We start from the raw sequence: 6,994 nt of genomic DNA, 5'->3' as shown, positions 1-6,994 counted from the left end.
GGCGGACGCGGGCTCGGGGAGGACGGCGTGCGCTCGGGGAGGCCGGCGCGGGCTCGGGGAGGCCGGCGACGACGACGGCGACGGCGGGCGGCGTCGGGGCAGCCTGGCGGCGTCGATGTGCTCGGCGTCGTCGGGGGGCAACTGGTGGCGATGAACTCTGCAAAACTGCGAAGTGCTACTTATATACAAGGAGCATTGGTCCCGGTTGGTGGCACAAACCGGGACTAATGCACCCTTTAGTCCCGGTTGGTGCTACCAACCGGGACCAAAGGCCTCTTTTTCGGCAGCCCAAAGGGCGGGAAGCTGCGGCCTTTAGTCCCGGTTGGTGGCACCAACCGGGACCAATCCCCCCCCTTTAATCCCGCTTGGTGCCACCAACCGGGACCAGAGGCCCCTGTGTTGCCCGCATCGGGGCCAAAGTTTAGTCCCACCTCGCTAGTTGAGAGGGGCGCGCAGTGGTTTATAAGCCCCACTGCCGCACCCCTCTCGAGCTCCTCTCTACTGCAGGCTTATGGGCCTACTTGCGACTGCTTTGCCTGATGGGCCTTCTGGGCCTACTGCGGCGGGCCTGAATCCTGGCCCATAGTAGGGTTTCAAGTCGTATTCAGGCCGTGGGGCCCCAGTGGGGGGCATTTTTTTTGTTTTTTTGTTTTCTTTACTTATTGTTGCTATTTTTATTTTTTTTTCCAGTTTTTTTGTTTTGTTTTGTGCATTATTTATTTTCTTTTGTTTTTTGCTTTATTTTTAATTCTTTTTGCTTTTAGTTTTAAGAAAATTATAGACTTTCCACTTTTTTTGTTTTATTTTGTTTCTACTTACAACAAAATACTTATTGTTGCTATTTTTAATTATTATGAGGGCCGAACCATAAGACATTAAAGCATTTCAAATGAACTCTGAAAAAGTTGAAAGTTGGCATGGTATCATAAATTGACCCACACATAGCATGTGCATGTACAAAACGGACAATGGTATCATACTCGTCAGTTACAAAGTTGGCATGGTATCATCATAATAGTTGCGGGAGAAAGTCTTCACTTTTTCTTCGCTTGTGTCATTTGCTTATTGCGCCGTAACCATGGATAATCTTCATCGTTTATCAGGATGCTGGGGTCAGCCTTGACTTTAAAGGGAGGAATTTCATGAAACTTTTCATGATCTTCAGACATGTCTGTCTTGTCCTCCACTCTCACGATGTCCCTTTTTCCTGAAAGAACTATGTGGCGCTTTGGCTCATCGTATGATGTATTCGCTTCCTTATCTTTTCTCTTTCTCAGTCTGGTAGACATGTCCTTCACATAGATAACCTGTGCCACATCATTGGCTAGGACGAACGGTTCGTCAGTGTACCCAAGATTTTTCTGATCCACTGTTGTCATTCCGTACTGTGGGTCTACCTGTACCCCACCTCCTGACACATTGACCCATTTGCACTTAAACAAAGGGACCTTAAAATCATGTCCGTAGTCAAGTTCCCATATGTCCACTATGTAACCATAATATGTGTCATTTCCCCTCTCGGTTGTTGCATCAAAGCGGACACCGCTGTTTTGGTTGGTGCTCTTTTGATCTTGGTCAATCATGTAAAATGTATTCCCATTTATCTCGTATCCTTTCCAAATCAATACAGTCAAAGATGGTCCCCTGGATAACAAGTATAGCTCATCACAAACAGTGTTGTCACCTCTCATACGTGCTTCCAACCAACTGCTGAAAGTCCTGATGTGTTCACATGTAATCCAGTCGTCGCACTGCTCCGGGTGTTTGGAGCGCAGACTGTTCTTGTGTTCATCGACATACGGGGTCACCAAGGTAGAGTTTTGTAGAACTGTGTAGTGTGCTTGAGACCAAGAATATCCGTCCCTACATATTATTGAGTCCCTTCCAAGCGTGCCTTTTCCAGTCAGTCTTCCCTCATACCGCGATTTAGGGAGACCTATCTTCTTAAGGCCAGGAATGAAGTCAACACAAAACCCGATGACATCCTCTGTTTGATGGCCCATGGAGATGCTTCCTTCTGGCCTAGCGCGGTTACGGACATATTTCTTTAGAACTCCCATGAACCTCTCAAAGGGGTACATATTGTGTAGAAATACGGGGCCCAGAATGACAATCTCGTCAACTAGATGAACTAGGACGTGCGTCATGATATTGAAGAAGGATGGTGGGAATACCAGCTCGAAACTGACAAGACATTGCACCACATCACTCCTTAGCCTTGGTATGATTTCTGGATCGATCACCTTCTGAGATATTGCATTGAGGAATGCACATAGCTTCACAATGGCTAATCGGACGTTTTCCGGTAGAAGCCCCCTCAATGCAACCGGAAGCAGTTGCATCATAATCACGTGGCAGTCATGAGACTTTAGGTTCTGAAACTTTTTCTCTGCCATATTTATTATTCCTTTTATATTCGACGAGAAGCCAGTCGGGACCTTCATACTAAGCAGGCATTCAAAGAAGATTTCCTTCTCTTCTTTGGTAAGAGCATAGCTGGCAGGACCTTCATACTGCTTTGGAGGCATGCCGTCTTTTTCGTGCAAACGTTGCAGGTCCTCCCGTGCCTCAGCTGTATCTTTTGTCTTCCCATACACGCCCAAGAAGCCTAGCAGGTTCACGCAAAGGTTCTTCGTCACGTGCATCACGTCGATCGAAGAGCGGACCTCTAGGTCTTTCCAGTAGGGTAGGTCCCAAAATATAGATTTCTTCTTCCACATAGGTGCGTGTCCCCCAGCGTCACTCGGAACAGCTAGTCCGCCGGGACCCTTTCCAAAGATTACGTGTAAATCATTGACCATAGCAAGTACGTGATCACCGGTACGCATGGCGGGCTTCTTCCGGTGATCTGCCTCGCCTTTAAAATGCTTGCCTTTCTTTCGACATTGATGGTTGGTCGGAAGAAATCGACGATGGCCCAGGTACACATTCTTCCTGCAGCTTGCCAGGTATATACTATCGGTGTCAAGTAAACAGTGCGTGCATGCGTGGTATCCCTTGTTTGTCTGTCCTGAAAGGTTACTGAGAGCGGGCCAATCGTTGATGGTCACGAACAGCAACGCCTTTAGGTTAAATTCCTCCTATTTGTGCTCATCCCACGTACGTACACCGTTTCCATCCCACAGCTCTAAAAGTTCTTCAACTAATGGCCTTAGGTACACATCAATGTCATTGCCGGGTTGCTTAGGGCCTTGGATGAGAATTGGCATCATAATGAACTTCCGCTTCATGCACATCCAAGGAGGAAGGTTATACATACATAGAGTGACGGGCCAGGTGCTGTGATTGCTGCTCTGCTCCCCGAAAGGATTAATGCCATCCGCGCTTAAAGCAAACCATATGTTCCTTGGCTCACTTGCAAACTCATCCCAGTACTTTCTCTCGATTTTTCTCCACTGCGACCCGTCAGCGGGTGCTCTCAACTTCCCATCTTTCTTACGGTCCTCACTATGCCATCGCATCAACTTGGCATGCTCTCCGTTTCTGAACAGACGTTTCAACCGTGGTATTATAGGAGCATACCACATCACCTTCGCAGGAACCCTCTTCCTGGGGGGGCTCGCCGTCAACATCACCAGGGTCATCTCGTCTGATCTTATACCGTAATGCACCGCATACCGGGCATGCGTTCAGATCCTTGTACGCACCGCGGTAGAGGATGCAGTCATTAGGGCATGCATGTATCTTCTGCACCTCCAATCCTAGAGGGCATACGACCTTCTTTGCTGCGTATGTACTGTCGGGCAATTCGTTATCCTTTGGAAGCTTCTTCTTCAATATTTTAAGTAGCTTCTCAAATCCTTTGTCAGGCACAGCATTCTCTGCCTTCCACTGCAGCAATTCCAGTACGGTACCCAGCTTTGTGTTGCCATCTTCGCAATTGGGGTACAACCCTTTTTTGTGGTCCTCTAGCATGCGATTGAACTTCAGCTTCTCTTTTTGACTTTTGCATTGCATCCTTGCATCGACAATGACCCGGCAGAGATCATCATCATCGGGCACATCATCTGGTTCCTCTTGATCTTCAGCAGTTTCGCCCGTTGCAGCATCATCGTGCACATCGTGTGGTTCCTCTTGATGTTCAGTAGCATCATCGTATTCAGGGGGGACATAGTTGTCATCGTACTCTTCTTCTTCGCCATCTTCCATCATAACCCCTATTTCTCCGTGCCTCGTCCAAACATTATAGTGTGGCATGAAACCCTTGTAAAGCAGGTGGGTGTGGAGGATTTTCTGGTCAGAGTAAGACTTCGTATTCCCACATATAGGGCATGGACAACACATAAAACCATTCTGCTTGTTTGCCTCAGCCACTTCGAGAAAATCATGCACGCCCTTAATGTACTCGGAGGTGTGTCTTGAACCGTACATCCATTGCCGGTTCATCTGCATGCATTATATAATTAAGTGACCATATTAATAGAAGTTCATCATCACATTAAAACCAAAGTACATACATAGTTCTCATCTAACAACGTAAAGCTCTGCAGAGCATCTAAATTAATTAAACCATATACTGAAACTATGTAAAACATTTCAATGCGAAAATAAATGCGATCATAATCACAACCAATGTAACAACTGATCCAACGGCATAATGATACCAAGCCTTGGTATGAATGGCATATTTTCTAATCTTTCTAATCTTCAAGCGCATTGCATCCATCTTGATCTTGTGATCATCGACGACATCCGCAACATGCAACTCCAATATCATCTTCTCCTCCTTAATTTTTCTAATTTTTTCCTTCAACAAATTGTTTTCTTCTTCAACTAAATTTAACCTCTCGACAATAGGGTCGGTTGGAATTTCCGGTTCAATAACCTCCTAGATAAATAAAATCTATGTCACGTTGGTCGGCATAATTGTCATAAACAATAAATGAACCAATAGTTATGAAAAGATAATATATACCACATCTGAATCATAGACAGGACGAGGGCCGACGGGGGCGGATACCAAAACCATCGCACTATATAAGATGCAATAATAAAAGTAAGAAAATTATACAAGTATCTATATAAACATACAAGTAAGAGTTTTTTTTCCTTTCAGAAAGAAGATAAGAACAAGAGGCTCACCACGGTGGTGCCGGCGACGCGGGCGATTGACGGCGGTGAAGACGGGGACGGGACGTGACAGACCGCTAAACCTAGATAAATATTGAGAAAAATGGAGCTTGGGGTGGAGAAAGCTTAAGTAGTGTGGCTCGGGCATTCCATCGAACACCTCGTGTGCATAGGAGGTGAGCTAGAGCAACACAAAGCTCTCTCCTCGCCGGCCACGAAAAACAGAGCAGTGAGAGTGCTCTGCTCGCGGGGTATATATAGGCAATTAATTGGTCCCGGTTCCTGGCATGAACCGGGACTAAAGGGAAGCCTTTGGTCCCGGTTCGTGCCTCGAACCGGGACCAATAGTGGTGGGCCAGGAGCAAGGCACATTGGTCCCGGTTCGTCCTGCCAACCGGGACCAAAAGGTCCAGACGAATCGGGACCAATGGCCCACGTGGCCCGGCCGGCCCCCTGGGCTCAAGAACCGGGTCCAATGCCCCCATTGGTCCCGGTTCTGGATTGAACCGGGACTAATGGGCTGGACCGGCCTGGACCATTGCCCCCTTTTCTACTAGTGTAGTAACCTTATGATGATGGAGGCACGGGGCCGGCGGCGGCAAGAGGGGTGGAGGAAGAGGCGGCGGCAAGAGGGCTGGGGGCGAAGTGAGGATCGGGTAAGAGAGAGCAGGCGCACTCCTAATCCCTACACGGAATCCAGCCACCCACACCCAACACATAACTCACATGTCCTCTTCGTAGCAGTTGCACTGTGTCATGTGAGGCACAACGAGTTTTCAATTACTATAAAAGTGTAGTTCAGTCCTAAATACTCCCAAAGAATCCCGAGCGATTAAACCAAATGGAACAAAACTGCAAAACCGAGTAAACTACTTTGTTGAGTAAATTAGTCAACACTCGGCAACCATATAACCGAGACAATTAGTTCATACAATATGCCATTTGCTCTTTCTACAATAATGTATCAGGCAGTTTTAGCATCCATTTTTTTGTGTGAAGAACAATGAATGTATATGTGCTGATAATTAACCTGTAAAATCATGTACTACATCAGTTAAAGTAAAAAGATCCAACAAAACATGCGCATATATAATTGAGAACAGAAACTACACAGGGTTTTCTCAGAAACAAAGAACACAACTATGCATAATGCCTACAAGCGCAACTGCAAGGAACTCACAGGGCCAATCATGCCGATATCATTACCAGCATGACAGAACCACAAGGATCTATCCAAAGCAGAGGGCATCTGAATATACATAAAGACACGTGAGAAACAACACCTCAGTGTTTGTATGGCAACTTAGTAATTAAGGCAAGGATGACAGACAAAGATAGGTAGACATGCATTGCATACGAGAAAAAAGATTGCCTGGCCTGGTTAGATATATTTTGAGTGTATACTCTAGCCTGGTCAGATTGCCTCTGCTTACTAATAGGGCTTGTCGTATGTATCTTTTGATTATAAACGACAAACAGAATACCGATGCGGGTAAGAAGAATAAACAACAAACATCCTGTGCTGATGAAGAAATAACTAAGAAATAACTGAATCACAGCACACAAACAAACAAAGAGCACACTATCATACCCAAAACAATAATCACTATCATACCCATTAATTTGTCCATATGAGCACATATAACACAAATTATGAAAGAGCTATGTAAGAATCAACGACAGGCTACAGGAGTGCATATAGCCAATGAAAGGAAAGAATAACTACCTAGCATATGAAGCAAGCCCATTGTATCCTCTCAAACAGCGATGCCTCGCGGAGCATAGTCCAAAAGTTCAAAGGATTGTCCCAGCTTCCACAAGAAGAAACTATCCAAACACTGCAGGCCAGACACAATAGTTAGTGTTGCTGCATAAATTCATATAAGAACATCCACACAAACATCTTATGCAGACTATACTGACA

General features: G+C 45.9%; 1 long non-coding RNA gene across 1 annotated transcript in view; it reads right to left on the bottom strand.

The window, feature by feature from the left end:
• The window catches only part of LOC119313633, a 15,372-nt gene extending 8,404 nt beyond the window's left edge, over positions 1-6,968 (bottom strand). The window contains exon 1 of the long non-coding RNA XR_005151908.1: positions 6,797-6,968. This is a non-coding gene — a long non-coding RNA (uncharacterized LOC119313633). The remainder of the gene's footprint in view (positions 1-6,796) is intronic.
• Positions 6,969-6,994: the final 26 nt, after the last annotated feature.

The sequence above is a fragment of the Triticum dicoccoides genome, chromosome 1B (assembly GCF_002162155.2).
Source record: "Triticum dicoccoides isolate Atlit2015 ecotype Zavitan chromosome 1B, WEW_v2.0, whole genome shotgun sequence".
NCBI classification, from domain to species: Eukaryota; Viridiplantae; Streptophyta; class Magnoliopsida; order Poales; family Poaceae; genus Triticum; species Triticum dicoccoides.
The sequence above is the reverse complement of the archived record's forward strand: the minus strand, read 5'-3'. Positions and strand labels throughout refer to the sequence as shown.